Consider the following 22,446-nt stretch of genomic DNA (forward strand, 5'->3'; position numbering starts at 1 on the left):
TATAATGTGTGTGTATAAGGTGTGTGTATTATGTGTGTGTATAAGGTGTGTGCATAAGGTTTGTGTGTTTTGTGTGTGTGTAAGGTGTGTGTATTATGTGTGTGTATAAGGTGTGTGTATAAGGTGTGTGTGTGTAAGGTGTGTGTGTTTAAGGTGTGTATAAGGTGTGTGTATTATGTGTGTGTATAAGGTGTGTGCATAAGGTTTGTGTATTATATGTGTGTATAAGGTGTGTGTAAGGTGTGTGTGTGTAAGGTGTGTGTGTATAAGGTGTGTATAAGGTGTGTATAAGGTGTGTGTATTATGTGTGTGTATAAGGTGTGTGCATAAGGTTTGTGTATTTTGTGTGTGTATAAGGTGTGTATATAAGGTGTGTGTGTGTAAGGTGTGTGTGTATAAGGTGTGTGTGTATAAGGTGTGTGTATAAGGTGTGTGTATAAGGTGTGTGTGTATAAGGTGTGTGTATAATGTGTGTGTGTCTAAGGTGTGTGTGTATAAGGTGTGTGTAAGGTGTGTGTATTATGTGTGTGTATAAGGTGTGTGTATAAGGTGTGTGTGTGTAAGGTGTGTGTGTATAAGGTGTGTGTGTATACGGTGTGTGTATTATGTGTGTGTATAAGGTGTGTGTATAAGGTGTGTGTGTGTGTAAGGTGTGTGTGTATAAGGTGTGTGTGTATAAGGTGTGTTTGTATAAGGTGTGTGTATAAGGTGTGTGTATAAGGTGTGTGTGTATAAGGTGTGTTTGTATAAGGTGTGTGTAAGGTGTGTGTATAAGGTGTGTGTGTACAAGGTGTGTGTACAAGGTGTGTGTAAGGTGTGTGTATAAGGTGTGTGTATAAGGTGTGTGTGTATAAGGTGTGTTTGTATAAGGTGTGTGTGTAAGGTGTGTGTATAAGGTGTGTGTGTACAAGGTGTGTGTACAAGGTGTGTGTAAGGTGTGTGTATAAGGTGTGTGTATAAGGTGTGTGTGTATAAGGTGTGTTTGTATAAGGTGTGTGTGTAAGGTGTGTGTATAAGGTGTGTATAAGTTGTGTGTATAAGGTGTGTGTATAAGGTGTGTATAAAGTGTGTATACGGTGTGTATAAGGTGTGTGTATTATGTGTGTATAAGGTGTGTGCATAAGGTTTGTGTATTTTGTGTGTGTGTAAGGTGTGTGTATTATGTGTGTGTATAAGGTGTGTGTATAAGGTGTGTGTGTGTAAGGTGTGTGTTTAAGGTGTGTGTGTATACGGTGTGTGTATTATGTGTGTGTATAAGGTGTGTGTATAAGGTGTGTGTGTGTAAGGTGTGTGTGTATAAGGTGTGTGTGTATAAGATGTGTTTGTATAAGGTGTGTGTATAAGGTGTGTGTATAAGGTGTGTGTGTATAAGGTGTGTTTGTATAAGGTGTGTGTAAGGTGTGTGTATAAGGTGTGTGTGTACAAGGTGTGTGTACAAGGTGTGTGTAAGGTGTGTGTATAAGGTGTGTGTGTAAGGTGTGTGTATAAGGTGTGTATAAGTTGTGTGTATAAGGTGTGTGTATAAGGTGTGTATAAAGTGTGTATAAAGTGTGTTTAAGGTGTGTGTATTATGTTTGTGTATAAGGTGTGTGTGTGTGTGTGAGCAGCAGTGAGAGAGAGAGGTCATGCTCAGGATGAGCTCCTGAACAATTCCAGTTTTTTAGTGTTTAAAATGAGATAAACTTTTGAAAAAATTTTAACAAACAAAATTTTAATAGTTTTAAAAATTAGGAACTTTAAAAAACAAAATATAAAAAGCTAAAAAGGAAAGAAACAAAGGAACAAGAGGAACAACACAAAAGACAAAGCGAAGTACAAGGAAAAGAACATCACCATTCAACAAAGAGGAATAAAAGGATAAAACACCACGAGGAATAACACAAAGAAAAAGGACAAAACCTGAAGGAAATAACGAGGAATTAGGAGACAATTTGGACTAAATACAGAATTCCTCCTGTTTTGTGAACACACAGGGTAAGAGAGCTTCATTGAAACTATTGCTATCTTGATTAAAATGGCTGGAGAAACAGTAACAGTGAAGCCACGCTCTTTTGACTACCCTAAAAAGTTTACCTCCAAGATGGACAAAAATGAATATAAACTGAAAATTATGAAGGAAAACCCAGAAACTCTGTTTAAGGACTGTGAGCTAATTAATGGAGAAAACATCTCATATCTAACATTCTTCACTGAGGACAAGAAAACCTGGCACCCAATGATCTGCTCCTACTTTAAAAATATCACCAAAAATGGCTTTGGTAAAGGACAGCAGATTCACATTTATGAAAATGGTGAGGAACTTTTCATTGTTAACATCTACCATGATGGATCTGTGGTAATAAAAGGCAGTGAGGGGGCTCTAAAGAAATTTGAGGAGATTTTTCCAGCTCTCAAAAATCGCTGCAATTCAGACACCCCGGCACCTTCCCCCTCCGCCAAAACACCTCACAACCGGACCAGTACAAAACAAGGTGTGAAGCCCCCCTCCACATCTAACAGTGGGAATCACACCTCAGACAGAGGAACAGAGCTAGGTGTGAAGTCCTGCACGACCCCACCAACAAGCCCACACCTCCAAACCACTGTCATCCAGATCAAAGACTCGGTGGCTCTGTTAGAAGTGGAGGTAGCAGAGTTGAAACAACAGTTCCTCACCCACACTTTCAACAATAATGCACCAGAACCATCTAAAGAACAAATGGGACAACTGGAAAGGACAGTACAAGAACTGAGAAAGGACACCCAACAGTTAATAAAGGAGAGACAAACACTACAGGCTGAACTGATACACTACAGGGAGAACATGGAGAAAGAACACTCACTCCTCAAAACAGAACTAACAAAACTCATACAGGAGATGCACAAACGTGATAAGATCATGGAAAAATTAACAACAAAGATCCAAACATCTCCAGCACCTTTGGAAACAACAGCCTGCACCAACCAGCTCACCCCTGGACCAACATCACCCATCTCCTCAGAACAACCCACTCCTGGGCCCTCTGCACAACCCACACCCAGAACGCCACTTCAGCCTCCTTCTGGAATCTCAAAACCAAAGGACAGCACCTCACAAGAAACACCCTGCACCACACAGCTGGACGATCATCCACAACAAAGTGGCCAACCAGCTGTGTCCCACACAGACACTGAGATCGCCATTCTCATAGACTCCAATGGCAAATTTTTAAACATGGAGAAACTTTTCCCAGGACAAAAAACCACAAAAATCTGGTGCCCAAGGACACGTGATGTTTACACATCTCTCCAAGATAATACCCTGGGAGAGCCCAAATGTATAATCATCCATACGGGCACAAACGACCTGAGGACAGAACAAGAGAGAGTCGGAGCGATGGTGTGCAGAGCTGCAAAGAGGACCGCTGAGACTTTCCCAAATGCTAAAATAATAATATCTACTCTCCTACCAAGACGGGACTTTCACCCAGACACAATACAGAGAGTAAACACGGACATCACCAAAGGATGTGCACACATCTCTAACATTCACATCGCCCACCACACCAACATCTCGCTCCATCACCTGTACGACCACGTGCACCTGAACAAGTACAGCATCAAAGAATTAGCAAGAACTCTGAAAATTGCAGCACGGGGAATAAACGGAACCACACACACACCAGGACAGCGACCACATCAGAATCACAGGAGACCACCGACACACCCGTTTTCAACTGGACCTGCACAGCACTCCAGATCAGGACCTCGACGCCCTCCAATCCTTCCAACCCCTTCAAACCACCCAACCAGACCAGGACCAACCGGATCAGCACCTAGACGCCCTCCAGTTCCGCCAACCCCTCCGAATCACCCAACCAGACCAGGCAAACCAGCACCTAGACGCCCTCCAGTTCTGCCAACACCAACGAACCACCAACCACAGAGAACCCCAGCAGCAACCCTGCAACGCCTCACCCACACCTCAGAAACGCAGCGCAGCTACGCTGAGGCCCTCAGAGGACCAGCGCAACAAAACGACATGGGTGAGATCAGACAATTATTACAGTACATCTGCAATAGACTAATCTAAAGTAAAACAATGGACAATAATAATAACCACATGTAACAAAATGTATATGCATATATACAGTTATATAAATATTTATATTTAAAGATAAACATAAGTATATACATATGTATAAAAAAAAAAAAAAAAAAAAAAAAAAAACGTTTTTGACATTCTTACAAAGTTTATCTCATCTTAAACACTACACACTGAAATCTGCACAATGTCACTCACTGTTAGTAATTGGAACATCCAAGGCCTGAGCTCCTCAGCCTTCGGATTAAAAAGCGTACACACTGACTTCCACACACACATTAAAAACCTTGACATCATCATCCTACAGGAAACATGGTGCAAGGCCGACACGGTCACTCACTGTCCCCGTGACTACAGAGAAATTATACTACCCTCCCAAAAACTTAGCACAGTGCGCCAAGGCAGAGATTCAGGAGGTCTGATAATCTGGTACAAATCACACCTACACACGCTAATAAACACCATGAAAACTGGAAAATACCACATTTGGCTAAAAATAAACAAAACCATACTATCATCACAGAAGGATCTGTTTCTCTGTGCCATTTATATCCCTCCGTCAGAGTCTCCATACTACTCTGAAGACATGTTCTCAGAGCTGGAGAGAGAGACCTGCCATTTCCAAGCCCAGGGAAACGTGCTCGTCTGTGGAGACCTGAACGCCAGAACAGGAACCCAACCTGATATTATAAATGATCAGGGAAACAGATTCATCAATAACAACCAAATTCTTAATACCAATTCCACCCTAAACCACAGAAACAATTATGATCATGTTACTAACAAAAATGGTAAAGACCTCCTGCAGCTCTGTCGAAGTTTAGGTCTGTACATCGTCAACGGTAGAACTCGAGGGGACTCATTAGGAAGGTTCACGTTCTGCTCACCTCTTGGTAATAGTACAGTAGATTATGCAATAACAGATTTAGACCCTTTCTCTCTCAGTGCATTTACTGTTAAACCTCTAACCCCTCTGTCTGATCACAGCCAAATTACTGTGTTCATCAAAAAGACAGAAACTAACCCCACCACACACACACGGCCCAGTAAACTGTACAGCATCTCCAGATCCTACAGATGGGCTGAGAACAGCGCAGAAGAGTTCCAGAAAGCAATTAGCAGCACAGAAATCCAAACTAGCTTAGATAACTTTCTGGACACTGCGTACATTCACAATAAAGAAGGAGTAAATCAGGCAGTTAAAAATATTAATCAGATCTTTAAAAATACAGCAAATAAAGCTCAATTAAAAATTAAATCTAAATCAAAACCTAAATCTACAAAAGATGACAGCTGGTTCGACAAAGATTGTCAAATGTTAAGAACAGAACTCCGTAAAATATCAAACCAAAAACACAGAGACCCAAACAACAGTAACACACGACTTCTTTACTGTGAAACCCTCAAACAATATAAACGTACACTCAGAACCAAAAAAGCTCAGTACACCCAAAAACAACTAACAATTATTGAACAATCAATCAACACACATCAATTCTGGGACAATTGGAAAAAATTAAAACATAGAGAACAGGAAGAATTGGCCATTCAGGATGGGGATATCTGGACAACCCATTTCCAATCACTCTTTAAAAATGTAGAATTAGATTCAAATCCTGAACAAAATCAAATTATTAGTAAATTAGAGAATCTGGAACGAGCTATTAAAAACCACCAGAATCCTCTAGATTCCTTAATTACTGAGCAGGAACTTAAAGACAACATTAAAAAACTAAAAACAAAGAAATCATCAGGACCTGACGGGATCCTGAATGAAATGATCAAACACAGCAGCTCCAAATTTCACCTGGCGATGTTAAAAGTCTTTAACCTGGTTCTGAGTGTCGGCTCCTTCCCTGAAATCTGGAATCAAGGTCTCATAACACCCATCTACAAAAGTGGAGATAAATTCGACCCTAATAATTACCGGGGCATCTGTGTGAGCAGTAACCTGGGGAAGTTATTCTGTAGTATAATTAACTCACGATTATTACACTTCCTTACCCAACACAACGTCCTGAGTAAAAGTCAGATTGGTTTTCTACCAAATTACCGCACTACCGATCATATTTACACCCTACACACCCTGATCGAAAAATATGTAGTTCAAAATAACTCTAAAATATTTGCATGCTTTATTGATTTTAAAAAAGCTTTTGATTCCATTTGGCATGAAGGATTGTTTTATAAAATGTTAGAGAGTGGTGTAGGGGGTAAAACATACGATCTTATTAAATCCATGTACACAGAAAACCAGTGTGGAATAAGAATCGGCAGTAAGAGAACACATCTCATCTCTCAGGAGCGTGGAGTGAGACAGGGCTGCTGTTTAAGTCCAACTCTATTTAACATCTATATTAATGAATTGGCCTCCATGTTAGAGCACTCAGCCACGCCCGGTCTCACTCTACACGACTCAGAGATTAATCTCCTGCTGTATGCAGATGATCTGGTCCTGCTGTCCCCCAGCGCTCAGGGTCTCCAGCACAAACTGGACCTGCTGCAGCAGTACTGTCAGACCTGGGCCCTGACCGTCAACCTCAAAAAGACCAAAATTATGACTTTCCAGAAAAGAGCCAGATCTCAGGGAACCAAACACACATATAAATTAGGAGAGCACGAAATTGAGCACACTAAAGATTATACTTACCTCGGACTGAACATCAGTTCCACAGGAAACTTTAACCCGGCAGTAAATGAACTGAGAGAAAAAGCTCGCAGGGCCTTTTGGAGACGGGGCGACACACCCGGTCCTGGCTTCCCCGGGAGGAGAGGTCGTGTCAGCACTGCACTCTCAGTACAGTAGAGACGGAGCTGCACTTCCTCACCCGGTGTACCAAGTACCACCACGTCCGCTCCCAATTCTTCCCTAAATTTAATAACATCATCCCCAACTTTACCTCCCTCCCAGACCCCGACAAACTGCCCCACCTACTGGGGGAGCACAGAGAGAGCTGCACACTAGCAGCACTCTATACACACACCTGCCACCAGGTGAGGGACAGTGGGTGACCATGTCTCATACACACATACACACACGCACACGCACAAACTGATTGTTTTACTACCTCATTATTGTAAATATTATACTTTTTATTGTTACTATTTTGCACTGTTTTTATTAATATTTTATTTTATTCTATATTTTTTTGCACATGTAACTGTTCTGTATATTTTTGTTCTTTCTTATTTTTATTGTTTATATTTCCCTGTAACTTGCTTTGGCAATACGAATGTCCTTATTTGTCATGCCAATAAAGCTTCTTTTGAGTTTGAGTTGAGTAAGGTGTGTGTGTATAAGGTGTGTGTATAAGGTGTGTGTGTATAAGGTGTGTGTATAAGGTGTGTGTGTAAGGTTTGTATATAAGGTGTGTGTATAATGTGTGTGTATAAGGTGTGTGTATAAGGTGTGTGTATAAAGTGTGTGTGTATTATGTGTGTGTATAAGGTGTGTGTATAAGGTGTGTGTATAAAGTGTGTGTGTATTATGTGTGTATAAGGTGTGTGTATAAAGTGAGTGTGTATAAGGTGTGTGTATAAAGTGTGTGTGTATTATGTGTGTGTATAAGGTGTGTGTATAAGGTGTGTATAAGGTGTGTGTATTATGTGTGTGTATAAGGTGTGTGTATAAGGTGTGTATGAGGTGTGTGTAAGGTGTGTGTATAAGGTGTGTGTAAAAGGTGTGTGCATAAGGTGTGTGTAAAAGGTGTGTGCATAAGGTGTGTATGAGGTGTGTGTAAGGTGTGTGTATAAGGTGTGTGTAAAAGGTGTGTATGAGGTGTGTGTGTAATGTGTGTGCATAAGGTGTGTGTATAAGGTGTGTGCATAAGGTGTGTGTGTATAAGGTGTGTGTATAAGGTGTGTGCATAAGGTGTGTGTGTATAAGGTGTGTGTATAATGTGTGTGTATAAGGTGTGTGTATAAGGAATGTGTATAAGGTGTGTGTGTATAAGGTGTGTGTATAAGGTGTGTGTGTATAATGTGTGTGTATAAGGTGTGTGCATAAGGTGTGTGTGTATAAGGTGTGTGTATAATGTGTGTGTATAAGGTGTGTATAAGGTGTGTGTATAAGGAATGTGTATAAGGTGTGTGTATAAGGTGTGTGTGTGTATAAGGTGTGTGTGTATAAGGTGTGTGTGTATAAGGTGTGTGTATAAGGTGTGTGCATAAGGTGTGTGTGTATAATGTGTGTGTATAAGGTGTGTATAAGGTGTGTGTATAAGGTGTGTGCATAAAGTGTGTGTGTATAAGGTGTGTGTTTAAGGTGTGTATAAGGTGTGTGTATAAGGTGTGTGTGTATAAAGTGTGTGTATAAGGTAAGTGTATAATGTGTGTGTATAAGGTGTGTGTATGAGGTATGTCTATAAGGTGTGTGTATAAGGTGTGTGTATAATGTGTGTGTATAAGGTGTGTGTATTATGAGTGTATAATGTGTGTGTGTGTAAAGTGTGTGTGTATAAGGTGTGTATAAGGTGTGTATAAGGTGTGTGTATTATGTGTGTATAAGGTGTGTGCATTAGGTTTGTGTATTTTGTGTCTGTGTAAGGTGTGTGTTTTATGTGTGTGTATAAGGTGTGTGTGTGTAAGGTGTGTGTGTATAAGGTGTGTATAAGGTGTGTGTATTATGTGTGTGAATAAGGTGTGTGTATAAGGTGTGTGTGTGTAAGGTGTGTGTGTGTGTATAAGGTGTGTATAAGGTGTGTGTATAAGGTGTGTGTGTATATGTTGTGTGTACATTTACATTTTACATTTTCAGCATTTAGCAGACGCTCTTATCCAGAGCGACTTACAGAAGTGCTTCTACAGTGAACATTTCATTTCTCAAGTTTAGGTAAACAACAGTCAAAGAACACAAATCTGCTAAAACCTGTTAGAACCAAAGTGCTTTTTTTTTTTTTTTTTTTTAAATGGAAAAGAATGGAACAAAATGTTAGTAAATAAGTACAAGTCAGCCTAAGTGTTTAGTAAAAAGGTGGGTTTTTAATCGTTTTTTAAAGACAGCAAGAGACTCAGCTGTTCGGACAGACAGAGGAAGTTCATTCCACCACTTCGGCGCTAGAACAGAGAACAGCCTTGATGCTTGTCTTCCTTTAGTCCTGGATGGGGGCTCAAGTCGAGCGAGACTAGAGGCTCGGAGGTTGCGTGGTACAGAGCGGGGTTTGATTAGGCCACGAAGGTAGCTTGGGGCTGGTCCATTTTTGGCTTTGTAGGCGAGTGTCAGTGTTTTAAACTGAATGCGTGCAGCTACAGGAAGCCGGTGAAGAGAACGTAGCAGTGGGGTGATGTGGCAGTGTTTAGGTTGGTTAAAAACCAGACGTGCAGCTGCATTTTGAATGAGCTGTAAGGGTTTAATCGTGGACATGGGAGCTCCAGCCAGAAGTGAGTTGCAGTAGTCCAACCGTGAGATTACAAGTGATTGCACAAGAATCTGGGTAGCTTCCCTGGAGAGAAATGGACGAATCTTCCTGATGTTGTACAGGAGGAACCGGCATGATCTTGTCATGTTGGCTATATGAGGAGAGAATGTCAGCTGGTTATCAAGGACAACACCAAGACTTCTTACCTTATCAGATGGTCTGATCTGGGAGTCATCCAGAGAAATTACTAGGTCCTGGGTTGGAGACTGATCTCCAGGAATGAGCAACATCTCTGTCTTGCTGGGATTAAGTTTTAGATGATGAGCGGACATCCATTGTGAAATATCTTGCAGACATGCTGAGATGCGAGCTGAGACTTGTGTGTCTGAAGGAGGAAATGACAGAACGAGCTGAGTGTCATCTGCATAGGAGTGGTAGGAGAAGCCATGGGAGGCTATGACCTTGCCAAGAGAGCGGGTGTAGATAGAGAAAAGAAGTGGGCCAAGTACAGAGCCCTGAGGAACACCGGTTGAGAGAGTGCATGGGGGAGATATGGATCCCCTCCATGACACTTGGTAGGCGCGCCCTTCCAGGTAGGAGGCCATCCATTGCCATGCTGAACCTGTTACTCCAAGGTTGGAGAGAGTGGACAAGAGAATGCTGTGATTCACTGTGTCGAAGGCTGCAGAGAGGTCAAGAAGAATAAGGACAGCTGAAGCTTCTCAGTAACCGCTACAAGAGCTGTTTCCGTAGAATGCGCTGCCTTGAAGACAGACTGGTACGGATCGTGGAGGTCATTCTGAGTGAGAAAGGCAGATAGTTGGTTATAGACAGCACGTTCAAGAATTTTGGATAGAAAAGAGAGGAGTGAGACAGGTCTGTAGTTGTTGATGTCTGTAGTGTCTAGTGTAGGTTTCTTAAGAAGGGGAATGACCTGAGCCTTCTTAAAAGCAGTAGGGACAACACCTGATGTCAGGGAGTTGTTGATGATGGGTGTGATGAAGGGGATTAGGTCCTGTGAGATGTCTTTGAGGATGGTGGATGGTATAGGGTCGAGTGTGCATGTAGTGGGATTGCTGGATGAGAGGAGCTGTGTAACCTCATTCATGGTGAGTGGGGTGAAGCTGGTGAGTGTGTTGGTGGGTTGAGGGTCAGTTGAAAGTGGGTCAGTCGGAGAGAAGGATTGATTGATTTTGTCGATCTTGTCCTGAAAGAATGTTGAAAAGTCAGTAGCAGTGAGAGAGGCAGAAGGGGGAGGAGAGAGGAAAAGATAGCATGAAGCTTACGTGGGTCAGCAGAAGATTGTTCAAGCTTGGCTTTGTAAAAAGATGTTTTTGCAGCAGTCACGTCAGATGAGAACCTGGACAGCAGATCGTGGTAGGAGTGGAGATCACCACTGAGCTTAGATTTCCTCCACTTTCTCTCAGCTGCCCTTAATTCTCTTCTGTTGCTCCACAGTGCATCTGAAAGCCAAGGAGCAGGGTGAGAAGGTTTTCCTCGTTTGAGAGTAAGAGGGATGTTGAAAGAGAAGAGAGTAGAGTATTAGTTGCAGAGTTGAGTGGAAGGGTAGCAAGAATGTCAGGGTTAGGTAGTGAAGTTAGGATGGTGGAGATCAACAGGGAGGAAGATAAAGAGTGAAGATTGGGGCGTGTTGTAAGGGTGAAAGTGTGGTTGGAGGTAGGAAGAGTTGGGAGACAGAGAGAGAAGGACACAAAGTGATGGTCAGAGAGGTGGAGTGGGGTGACATTGAGGTCCAGAACAGAAGTTGGACGACTGAAGACAAGGTCCAGAAGATTGCCTCCTTTGTGTGTCGGAGAGCTGTGGTTAAAGAGGAGGTCGAAAGATGAAAGAAGAGGAAGAAGACATGAGGTTTGGTAAAAGACATGAGATTTGGTAAAATAAAAGGTTTGGTAATAACTGGACATTATGATTTTACTTTGAATTTAAAGTCAACTAAAACATAATATAAGCTCATTCTAATTACTAGTCCAGTACCTTAACCACTAAGCTACGACTGCTCACTCTTTATGAAAAGCAGTAGATTGTACAGTTCTTATAAGCTGTTAATGTTTAGATCTTACAATCAGAAAATTAGAAGTAGGCAGAGTAAAAATGTTCTTATATTTCTGTTTAGTAACGTAACAGCGATTTAGAGCCTAAATTCTGATCCTTAACCAGCGTTACATCTGACTTCAGTTAATAAATACTTCAGAAGTTCATGTCTTGTTAAAAACTCCTCCTTCCCTTTATTAATCTTTATGTTTCCTCAGTGAGCTCGTATCACTGCTCAGAATGTAGAAAGTGTTTCAGTAAATCCAACAGTTCACATATTTCTACACCATAAATACAGATAAATCTATAGGTGGGTGTTTCCTCTTATAGTTTTCTTATTGTTCCTCATATACAGTAGAAACTAATTCACACAAATATACATACAGCATTTTACATGACTTAGATTCTTATCATAAAAGCTTTATCTAAGTTCATGTCATTTCACTTTACAGAATAGCCTTTCAATTCCTTGTTTGTGTTTAGGATTAAATGTAAATAACTTTTTTGTTAAGATAAATAGGTGTAGTTTGACTTCACCCATCATGCTTTGTGGCTCCATCTAGTTCATTTGCACACGTTTCATAGATAATGAGCTAGTACTTCACACAAGAAGATGTGAATGGTTGTCTGATGATTGACCAATGCAGAGTTTTTAACTGGTCTTGGGTCTTTGTCCTCAGCTCTATTTAAGGACTAAACTCTAGACTTGTAGCTGAGTCACTTGGTGAGAAGGATCTTCTGCACGTTCTTCATTAGAAACGACCTGCTGGAGACACCAGCTTTGTTAAAGTGACTGCCAGGATTCTAACAGGAAGGTAAAGGGTTTTCTTGTTTGTTTCTTTTACATTTATGTTGCATTTGTTGTTCTTTTTATTTTATTATGTTATTTAATATTATCAGGTTAATATATTCAGACAGTTTAAAATAGCTTTATGCTCATAATTGTGGTGATTTATGAAGCCTTTTTTACTCCCAGCACACCAAAGATTTACACTTGTGAGCTAATTATTAGTCCTGTCATGAACTGGATTAGATTTGCTTGGTGCAGGACTGATGTTGAGAAAGTCAGATCTCTTATATCTTTATTTATATCAAGTTATTTAATTATTAATATCTGCAGTATTTATCAGTATTTTATCCTGATGTTCTTTGAATTCAGATTCTCACTTAGACGTGAAGTGAATTTAATGTTTTTATTACTAGGTGAAGAGTTTAATATTATTGTGGTATTAATGTAGTAAAAGTAATTCTAATGAATTGACTTGTTTCTTTGTTTCTGTTGCTTTCCAAGAAAACAGTTTCTACAGTCTTATCAAAGCATAAACATGAAGAACTTTCATCACTGCTCAGTGTGGGAAGAGTTTTATTAAGCAGTCATCTCAAACAACACCAGCATATTCACACAGGAGAGAAGCCATATCACTGCTCAGAGTGTGGGAGGAGTTTTATTAAGCAGAGTCATCTCAAACAACACCAGCGTATTCACACAGGAGAGAAGCCATATCACTGCTTAGAGTGTGGAAAGAATTTTACTGTGCAGAGTAATCTCAAACAACACCAGCGTGTTCACACAGGACAGAAACCATATTACTGCTCAGAGTGTGGAAAGAGTTTTGCTCAACAGGTTAACCTCCAACAACACCAGCGTATTCACACAGGAGAGAAACCGTATCACTGCTTAGAGTGTGGAAAGAGTTTTGCTTACAGTTATGCTCTTAAAGTACACCAGCGTATTACACAGGAGAGAAACCATATTACTGCTCAGAGTGTGGAAAGAGTTTTATTCAAAGTAGTGACCTTAAAGTACACCAGCGTATTCACACAGGAGAGAAACCGCATCACTGCTCAGAATGTGGAAAGATTTTTGCTCATGAAAAGAATCTCAAACAGCATCAGCGTATTCACATAAGTAGTATGTATCATGCACTACCTGTCAAAATATGATTTATGACCCTTGATTTATGACCCCCTCTGTGAGAGTCAGGCTAGTTTGATTGACAGGTCATGTTGACTGACAAGCCATGGGTCCCTCAGACCCCCACCCACCCATCCCTCCCAACCCCACACACACAAGGCATTGGCGGTAGGCATAGCAAGTATTTTAAGGAAAAGTTAAAATAAAACCTATTTGATTCTTTGGCTTACGATAATTGTAGGTCTAATAAAGAGTAAAGAGGCATGCATTGTTTTGTCTGTTAAAAGAAACATCAAACACATACACCCACACATCACTCCACCACTACTCATACACTTACACTTATTTATGTTAGTGTTTTAAAGCCAACATCATGATTAATGATGGCTAAATATAAATTTATATTTTAAAATAATTGTATTATGAAACAAATAAACGAGAAACTTAGTTTTTTCTTTACAGGACAATACACACACACACCCCTCCCAACACACACACACCTCTCCCCAATCCCACACCCACCCAAACCACAGACCCCCGCCTCATCAACCATGATTGACTAGTAATATTGAATGACAGAAATGGGGTCACACAGACACATAAGTTATATAAGCTAGTGTTTTAAAGTATGCATCATTGATTAATGCTAACTAAATATAAATGTGTATTTTAAATTAAATGTTTAATAAACAAATACATTAGAAACTTTTTTTCTTCACAGGCCAACACAACATCATAAACACATCCACACACCCCAACACCTCAAGGGCTCATCTGGTTAGGGCACCTCATAGTTTCTAACATCAAAAGTCAATTAGGTGCGATGTCTCTATATATGTTAATGTTTAAGGTTTAGTTTTAAGGCTAAGGGTTATCTTTACTACAAAGGATTTGCAGATATACACCTCACCCCACAAATGGTGGGCACAAACACATTTCCAAAGGTTTACGAAACCCCATATCACACAGACTGCTAAATCTTTTTAGATATTTTACAGTTACACCGGTTGTTAGTTCTTGTGTTCGTGAAACCAAACTGGTTTTTGCACCAAGGAGAAAAAGATATGTCAAAGTATATGGCAACCGGTATTGCAACCACTTTAAGGATGTTAAAATAACCTATTTGATTCTCGGGGGTGGTTATGACGATTGTGGATAAACAAAAGACTATCACTGCCTACCCCTGTTTTGTTTGTTAAAAGAAACAACAACACAGTCACTTACACATCCCGCATCACTCCACCGCAACTCAGACACAAACGCGATTTAAGTTAGCGTCTTAAAGCAAAACATCATTGATTATTGCTAACTAAATAAAAAAGTATATTTTTATTAATGTATAATAAAACAAATACATTAGAAACTTTTAGTTTTCTTCACAGGCCAACACAACATCATAACACACCCACACACCTCACACCTCAAGGGCTTATCTGGTTAGGTCTCTAACATCAAAAGATTTTATGGCTTTCCCAATGCTGTGACAATGTCTGTATATAGTATTTAAGCATTCACACACAGTTGGGTTTCTAAGACAAAGCTTTAAATGTTTAAATGTGTAAATCAGATACTTTTGAGATATTCTACAGATACAACAAACTGTAGTTCCAGCGTTCATGAAACAAATTTGACTTTTGCTCCAAGAAAGAAGAGATATGTCAATGCATATGGCAGCCGGAATTGCGACCACTTTAAGGAAGTTAAAATTAACCTATTTGATTTTCGGGGCTTATGATGGGTTGAATAAAGAGTATCACGGCATACCCTGTTTTGTCTGTTAAAGAAACATCAACCACATTCACTTACACCTCTCGCATCACTCCACCACTACTCAGACACAAAAGCGCTTTAAGTTAGTGTCTTAAAGCAAACATCATTTGATTAATGATAACTAAATATAAAATAATATTTTAAATTAAATGTATAATAAAACAAATAAATGAGATACTTAGTTTTTCTTCACAGACCAACACAACAATCATAAACACACACACACACACACACACACACACACACACACACACACACACACACACATACACACCCCACACACAAACGCACCTATAGCCACCGTTCCTAAGACACTAAAACTACATTTTCCTAAGACTGAAGACATTTTTTAACCAAGCGATTTTATTTTTTGTGAATGGCAAAATACATTAAGATAAGATAAGACTTTATGACCCCCTTTAGGGAAATTTACTTGTTACAGCAGTATGAAGACAGGAAAAAATGGAAAGAATTACAACTAAGAAAAAATATTGCACACATAGTGTGTAGTTGTTTACTCTAAAAAAACATCTAACAATAATATATACATTACAAAATATTGCACACATAGTGTGTAGTTATTTACTCTAAAAAATATCTAACAATAATATATTCATTCGAAATATGCAAATATATTAGGTTATTGCACTTTTTGTAAATAAATACATATTGCACTTGTTATTACACCATGACAGCTTGGCTATCATACTCCTTTCTCCCACCTCCTCTATAGGTTCTGGGATTTAGCAAGTGATTGTGCTGTCAAATTTAGTTTTATACAATGTGGATAAAGGTTCCACATACATTTTCTTATTAGCTTATTAACCTACAAAACTACACACTAGATAATTACTTAATCACAAAATGAAAAAGTTACCAAATACATTTTTATACATGTATAACACATATATACTTTATAATACACCTATAGCTGTATTGCTAAACCACTAATTACACTTAAAACAATTACAACTTAAAATACAAATGAAATCTTGCTTGTTGCCCCAAAACTTTTCCAGTCTTTGTTCGAATGTGGATGGTGCATCCGTCCTTCATATCTATTGCATTCAAACTCTGGACCCCACTCTCTCCCACAATTTCTGTTCTGCTCTTCCATCTCTTTCTTCAAAGATCAACTAAAAACTTTCTTCTTCACAGCTCATTACTTTTCTTCATCCATCTTTTACTCTTTTTTATGTTTTCCTCTTCTTCATATACCTATCATAAGTATCATTGTGAAAAAGTTATATAAATAGAGTTATTTAATATTATTATTATTATTGTTGTAGTATTTAAGATGCTTTAACTTGCTGTTTTTGCAATAAAGTAGTTAGCTTGCTACACATTTGTACAGCGTTTTGTGTAAAAAATAATATTATGTTAATCATTAACCAGTTTCACACAAGGTTTTTCCCAACTACACTTTCTTAAAGCGATGCAGCCATAAATTTCGCCTGTGGTTATCAACATATTTGTTTGGGTCTAATCATGTTGTAAGAAGGTGTGATGCTAATGAGGTGGCTGGGTAGGTAATACATTTACATAAGTCATTGTTTTTTGTTGTTATTGTTCTTTTCTTGGTACAGGAAAGATTTAAGATTCTTGTCCATTGTAATCACTAATGCTATAGAATGGTGCATAATATAAGGTTATAATTTATTCCTTTAACATAAGAGCACACATTTTCCTGCATACATCAAAATGAGAAACATTAATGCTGGCACAGTTATACTTTTAACTTTTTAACATATTCTTCACAACACAGCAGTAGTACAAGCCAAAGTATGAAAAGTCACACAGGATCACTATTTAAAGTGACAAAACTCTTAACTCAGTACATGCATCACATATGTTGTTTAATTATTGTAGTTAATTATTGTTCACTACATATACTAGGTTATCAATAATGCTGTGAAGTTTTTTTGTTAAGTCCATTGCACTTGGTTATTATTATTGTTTATAAATATTAAAAACTTGGATTTATAATCATCCATAGTATTACAGAATTGACACAGAATGTTGTAGAAGAAAGGCCTTTAAGTTTAAATGTCTTAAATAATTATTTAAATGTTTTTACATCAACCGATAAAGCTATAAGTTCTCTCTGCAACTAAATACAAACCATTTTACAAACTGCTGTATGCAATAAAACCAATGAAAAATACAGTCAAGAAAGACTATTATATTCGTCAGATAAGGTCACTTTGTGATCATGCAAACTGATTGCGACTGAAGACATGCAAATTGCTAGAGCGGATGTCGGTGAAAAAATGGTCGGTTAAAATGTATTGTTCATATAATTATGTATAGTTAGTAATTAACAAGACTGTCTGACCTTGTAATTCTGACTTTGTAAAGTATCATCTATTGATTTTAACTAAATAAGTTTATCATATCTAGAATCTTGCTTGAAATAAAAAAAGAAATACATGATTGTAACTGTAGATTAACAAAAAAAAAAAAAGAAAAAAAGAAAAAAGTGAAATAACATTTACACCTCAAACTTAAGAAGGGAAATGTATAAACATTCACTCATACTGTCATACTGCCTACAAAACAGCTGGCAAACTTTGTTAGCTCAATAATATGATGCACAAGAGTTTAGTATTCTTCAAAAGAATGTAAAGACTCATTTCTTCTTAATTTCATTTGATGCTCGATATCATTTTTTAGAAGTTGGAAGGTTTTCAATTTGGGCTTATCATTAAATATAACCGGTTTCTAAATAAAATGTGTCTGTATTGACACAATTAAAATTCCTATTTCATCGCAATACATAATGTATTAGGTCATAGATCTGTTTTAGACTGTTGTTAGAAATGTTCAGACTATGTTACTAGAAGTAATAAAAATACTGCTCAAGCTATTTCTTGAAATGCCGGATTCATCTGAAGTTATGTTTATTTTAGACATACATTTTTACACACAGATAAGGTGTGCATTTTCAACACATTCACCATGAATGATGGGTATATGAAACAAGAAAATTGAGCTTAGCAGGACACAGGAGACATCAGGATTTCCTCCTACTCTTTCCTTAGAAACAATAGTATGGGTTATTTTAATATCATCATAAAGCAGGCAGGCAGTGTTAAACTTTTCTGGTTGTAATAAGAGAAAGTCAGGTGCAAGGTATCAGATACGTATATCTGATTGTACTGATATCAGTACTAGATATTACCAGATTCAGTTATCATTGTTCATCATCGCTTCATTAAAACAGACAAACTTTTACTGATCATTACTGTAAAACTGATTTCATCAAGGGGAACATGCAATGTGTTTGTTAAATGTCAATCTGATTTATACATTTAGCTCCATGGTTAACAGAGCTAATCAACTCTAGAGCAGACCTCAAAAGATCATAATTTTAAAACATTATTATTAAAATAGACAATATTTAATTCTTAAAATATTGTCTTAAGTCACTTTTTTCATGTTTTGTCCCTGTAAAATGGAGGCATGCATTCCTTTATCTTTTTAAAAAATTAACCGTATGGTAAACTGCCTAAAATCCGAGAAGCTGTATTAAATCATGCATTTTTTTTTACTCTAATATTCTTATACACATTATCTGTGATGCAATCATTACACACAGAGTTTACCAATCACAGTAAATGTTGATAAATTTAATGTTGCAAAGTAATGTTGACAGTACTTAATGACATGTTAAGTAGTGGGTGGGCAGAGCGATACAAATAACGATATTATGTTACGATATTACGATATAACGTTGGTATTGGTATCGGATCGTTACCTTTGTGATGGGATCGATACTTTAGTTGTACTTTTTCTCCTCTACATTTAGCACGTTTCTCCCATTTCATGAGAAAGTAAAGTACAGGCGCTGCTTCTCTCACATCTTACATGCTCACCTTACTCCTCCCCTCCTGCTCTGCTGTGTTTTGTTGCGGTACCGTCTCGTTGTTATGTTGTTAAAATCCTAACAGATATCAGTACATTGGTAGGCATTGGAAGATTGAAAGTTTTTGAATACTTTGCTTTGCAGGTACAGAAATAGTGGCGATTTTATGGAAATAATAGTGTAAACTATACATGCGTAAGTACGGGTGCACCTTACGTACATGAATCGAAACATGTGTAGTGAGGCTCTTATTCCGTATTTAGGTGAATAAGTGCTCTTTTCTTTTGACTTTGTGTTTATTGTAAACATGTCATTAAGTACTGTCAACATTACTTTGCAACATTAAATTTATCAACATTTACTGTGATTGGTAAACTCTGTGTGTAATGATTGCATCACAGATAATGTGTATAAGAATATTAGAGTAAAAAAAAATGCATGATTTAATACAGCTTCTCGGATTTTAGGCAGTTTACCATACGGTTAATTTTTTAAAAAGATAAAGGAATGCATGCCTCCATTTTACAGGGACAAAACATGAAAAAAGTGACTTAAGACAATATTTTAAGAATTAAATATTGTCTATTTTAATAATAATGTTTTAAAATTATGATCTTTTGAGGTCTGCTCTAGAGTTGATTAGCTCTGTTAACCATGGAGCTAAATGTATAAATCAGATTGACATTTAACAAACACATTGCATGTTCCCCTTGATGAAATCAGTTTTACAGTAATGATCAGTAAAAGTTTGTCTGTTTTAATGAAGCGATGATGAACAATGATAACTGAATCTGGTAATATCTAGTACTGATATCAGTACAATCAGATATACGTATCTGATACCTTGCACCTGACTTTCTCTTATTACAACCAGAAAAGTTTAACACTGCCTGCCTGCTTTATGATGATATTAAAATAACCCATACTATTGTTTCTAAGGAAAGAGTAGGAGGAAATCCTGATGTCTCCTGTGTCCTGTTAAGCTCAATTTTCTTGTTTCATATACCCATCATTCATGGTGAATGTGTTGAAAATGCACACCTTATCTGTGTGTAAAAATGTATGTCTAAAATAAACATAACTTCAGATGAATCCGGCATTTCAAGAAATAGCTTGAGCAGTATTTTTATTACTTCTAGTAACATAGTCTGAACATTTCTAACAACAGTCTAAAACAGATCTATGACCTAATACATTATGTATTGCGATGAAATAGGAATTTTAATTGTGTCAATACAGACACATTTTATTTAGAAACCGGTTATATTTAATGATAAGCCCAAATTGAAAACCTTCCAACTTCTAAAAAATGATATCGAGCATCAAATGAAATTAAGAAGAAATGAGTCTTTACATTCTTTTGAAGAATACTAAACTCTTGTGCATCATATTATTGAGCTAACAAAGTTTGCCAGCTGTTTTGTAGGCAGAACAGTATGAGTGAATGTTTATACATTTACCTTCTTAAGTTTGAGGTGTAAATGTTATTTCACTTTTTTCTTTTTTTCTTTTTTTTTTTTTGTTAATCTACAGTTACAATCATGTATTTCTTTTTTTATTTCAAGCAAGATTCTAGATATGATAAACTTATTTAGTTAAAATCAATAGATGATACTTTACAAAGTCAGAATTACAAGGTCAGACAGTCTTGTTAATTACTAACTATACATAATTATATGAACAATACATTTTAACCGACCATTTTTTCACCGACATCCGCTCTAGCAATTTGCATGTCTTCAGTCGCAATCAGTTTGCATGATCACAAAGTGACCTTATCTGACGAATATAATAGTCTTTCTTGACTGTATTTTTCATTGGTTTTATTGCATACAGCAGTTTGTAAAATGGTTTGTATTTAGTTGCAGAGAGAACTTATAGCTTTATCGGTTGATGTAAAAACATTTAAATAATTATTTAAGACATTTAAACTTAAAGGCCTTTCTTCTACAACATTCTGTGTCAATTCTGTAATACTATGGATGATTATAAATCTAAGTTTTTAATATTTATAAACAATAATAATAACCAAGTGCAATGGACTTAACAAAAAAACTTCACAGCATTATTGATAACCTAGTATATGTAGTGAACAATAATTAACTACAATAATTAAACAACATATGTGATGCATGTACTGAGTTAAGAGTTTTGTCACTTTAAATAGTGATCCTGTGTGACTTTTCATACTTTGGCTTGTACTACTGCTGTGTTGTGAAGAATATGTTAAAAAGTTAAAAGTATAACTGTGCCAGCATTAATGTTTCTCATTTTGATGTATGCAGGAAAATGTGTGCTCTTATGTTAAAGGAATAAATTATAACCTTATATTATGCACCATTCTATAGCATTAGTGATTACAATGGACAAGAATCTTAAATCTTTCCTGTACCAAGAAAAGAACAATAACAACAAAAAACAATGACTTATGTAAATGTATTACCTACCCAGCCACCTCATTAGCATCACACCTTCTTACAACATGATTAGACCCAAACAAATATGTTGATAACCACAGGCGAAATTTATGGCTGCATCGCTTTAAGAAAGTGTAGTTGGGAAAAACCTTGTGTGAAACTGGTTAATGATTAACATAATATTATTTTTTACACAAAACGCTGTACAAATGTGTAGCAAGCTAACTACTTTATTGCAAAAACAGCAAGTTAAAGCATCTTAAATACTACAACAATAATAATAATAATATTAAATAACTCTATTTATATAACTTTTTCACAATGATACTTATGATAGGTATATGAAGAAGAGGAAAACATAAAAAAGAGTAAAAGATGGATGAAGAAAAGTAATGAGCTGTGAAGAAGAAAGTTTTTAGTTGATCTTTGAAGAAAGAGATGGAAGAGCAGAACAGAAATTGTGGGAGAGAGTGGGGTCCAGAGTTTGAATGCAATAGATATGAAGGACGGATGCACCATCCACATTCGAACAAAGACTGGAAAAGTTTTGGGGCAACAAGCAAGATTTCATTTGTATTTTAAGTTGTAATTGTTTTAAGTGTAATTAGTGGTTTAGCAATACAGCTATAGGTGTATTATAAAGTATATATGTGTTATACATGTATAAAAATGTATTTGGTAACTTTTTCATTTTGTGATTAAGTAATTATCTAGTGTGTAGTTTTGTAGGTTAATAAGCTAATAAGAAAATGTATGTGGAACCTTTATCCACATTGTATAAAACTAAATTTGACAGCACAATCACTTGCTAAATCCCAGAACCTATAGAGGAGGTGGGAGAAAGGAGTATGATAGCCAAGCTGTCATGGTGTAATAACAAGTGCAATATGTATTTATTTACAAAAAGTGCAATAACCTAATATATTTGCATATTTCGAATGAATATATTATTGTTAGATATTTTTTAGAGTAAATAACTACACACTATGTGTGCAATATTTTGTAAT

The 22,446-nt window shown here is 37.2% G+C and overlaps 1 pseudogene; it reads left to right on the forward strand.

Moving 5' to 3' along the window:
* Positions 1-13,335, forward strand: part of LOC134327138 (zinc finger protein 135-like) — a 254,757-nt pseudogene extending 241,422 nt beyond the window's left edge.
* Positions 13,336-22,446: the final 9,111 nt, after the last annotated feature.

The sequence above is a fragment of the Trichomycterus rosablanca genome, chromosome 14 (assembly GCF_030014385.1).
Source record: "Trichomycterus rosablanca isolate fTriRos1 chromosome 14, fTriRos1.hap1, whole genome shotgun sequence".
Lineage (NCBI taxonomy): Eukaryota > Metazoa > Chordata > Actinopteri > Siluriformes > Trichomycteridae > Trichomycterus > Trichomycterus rosablanca.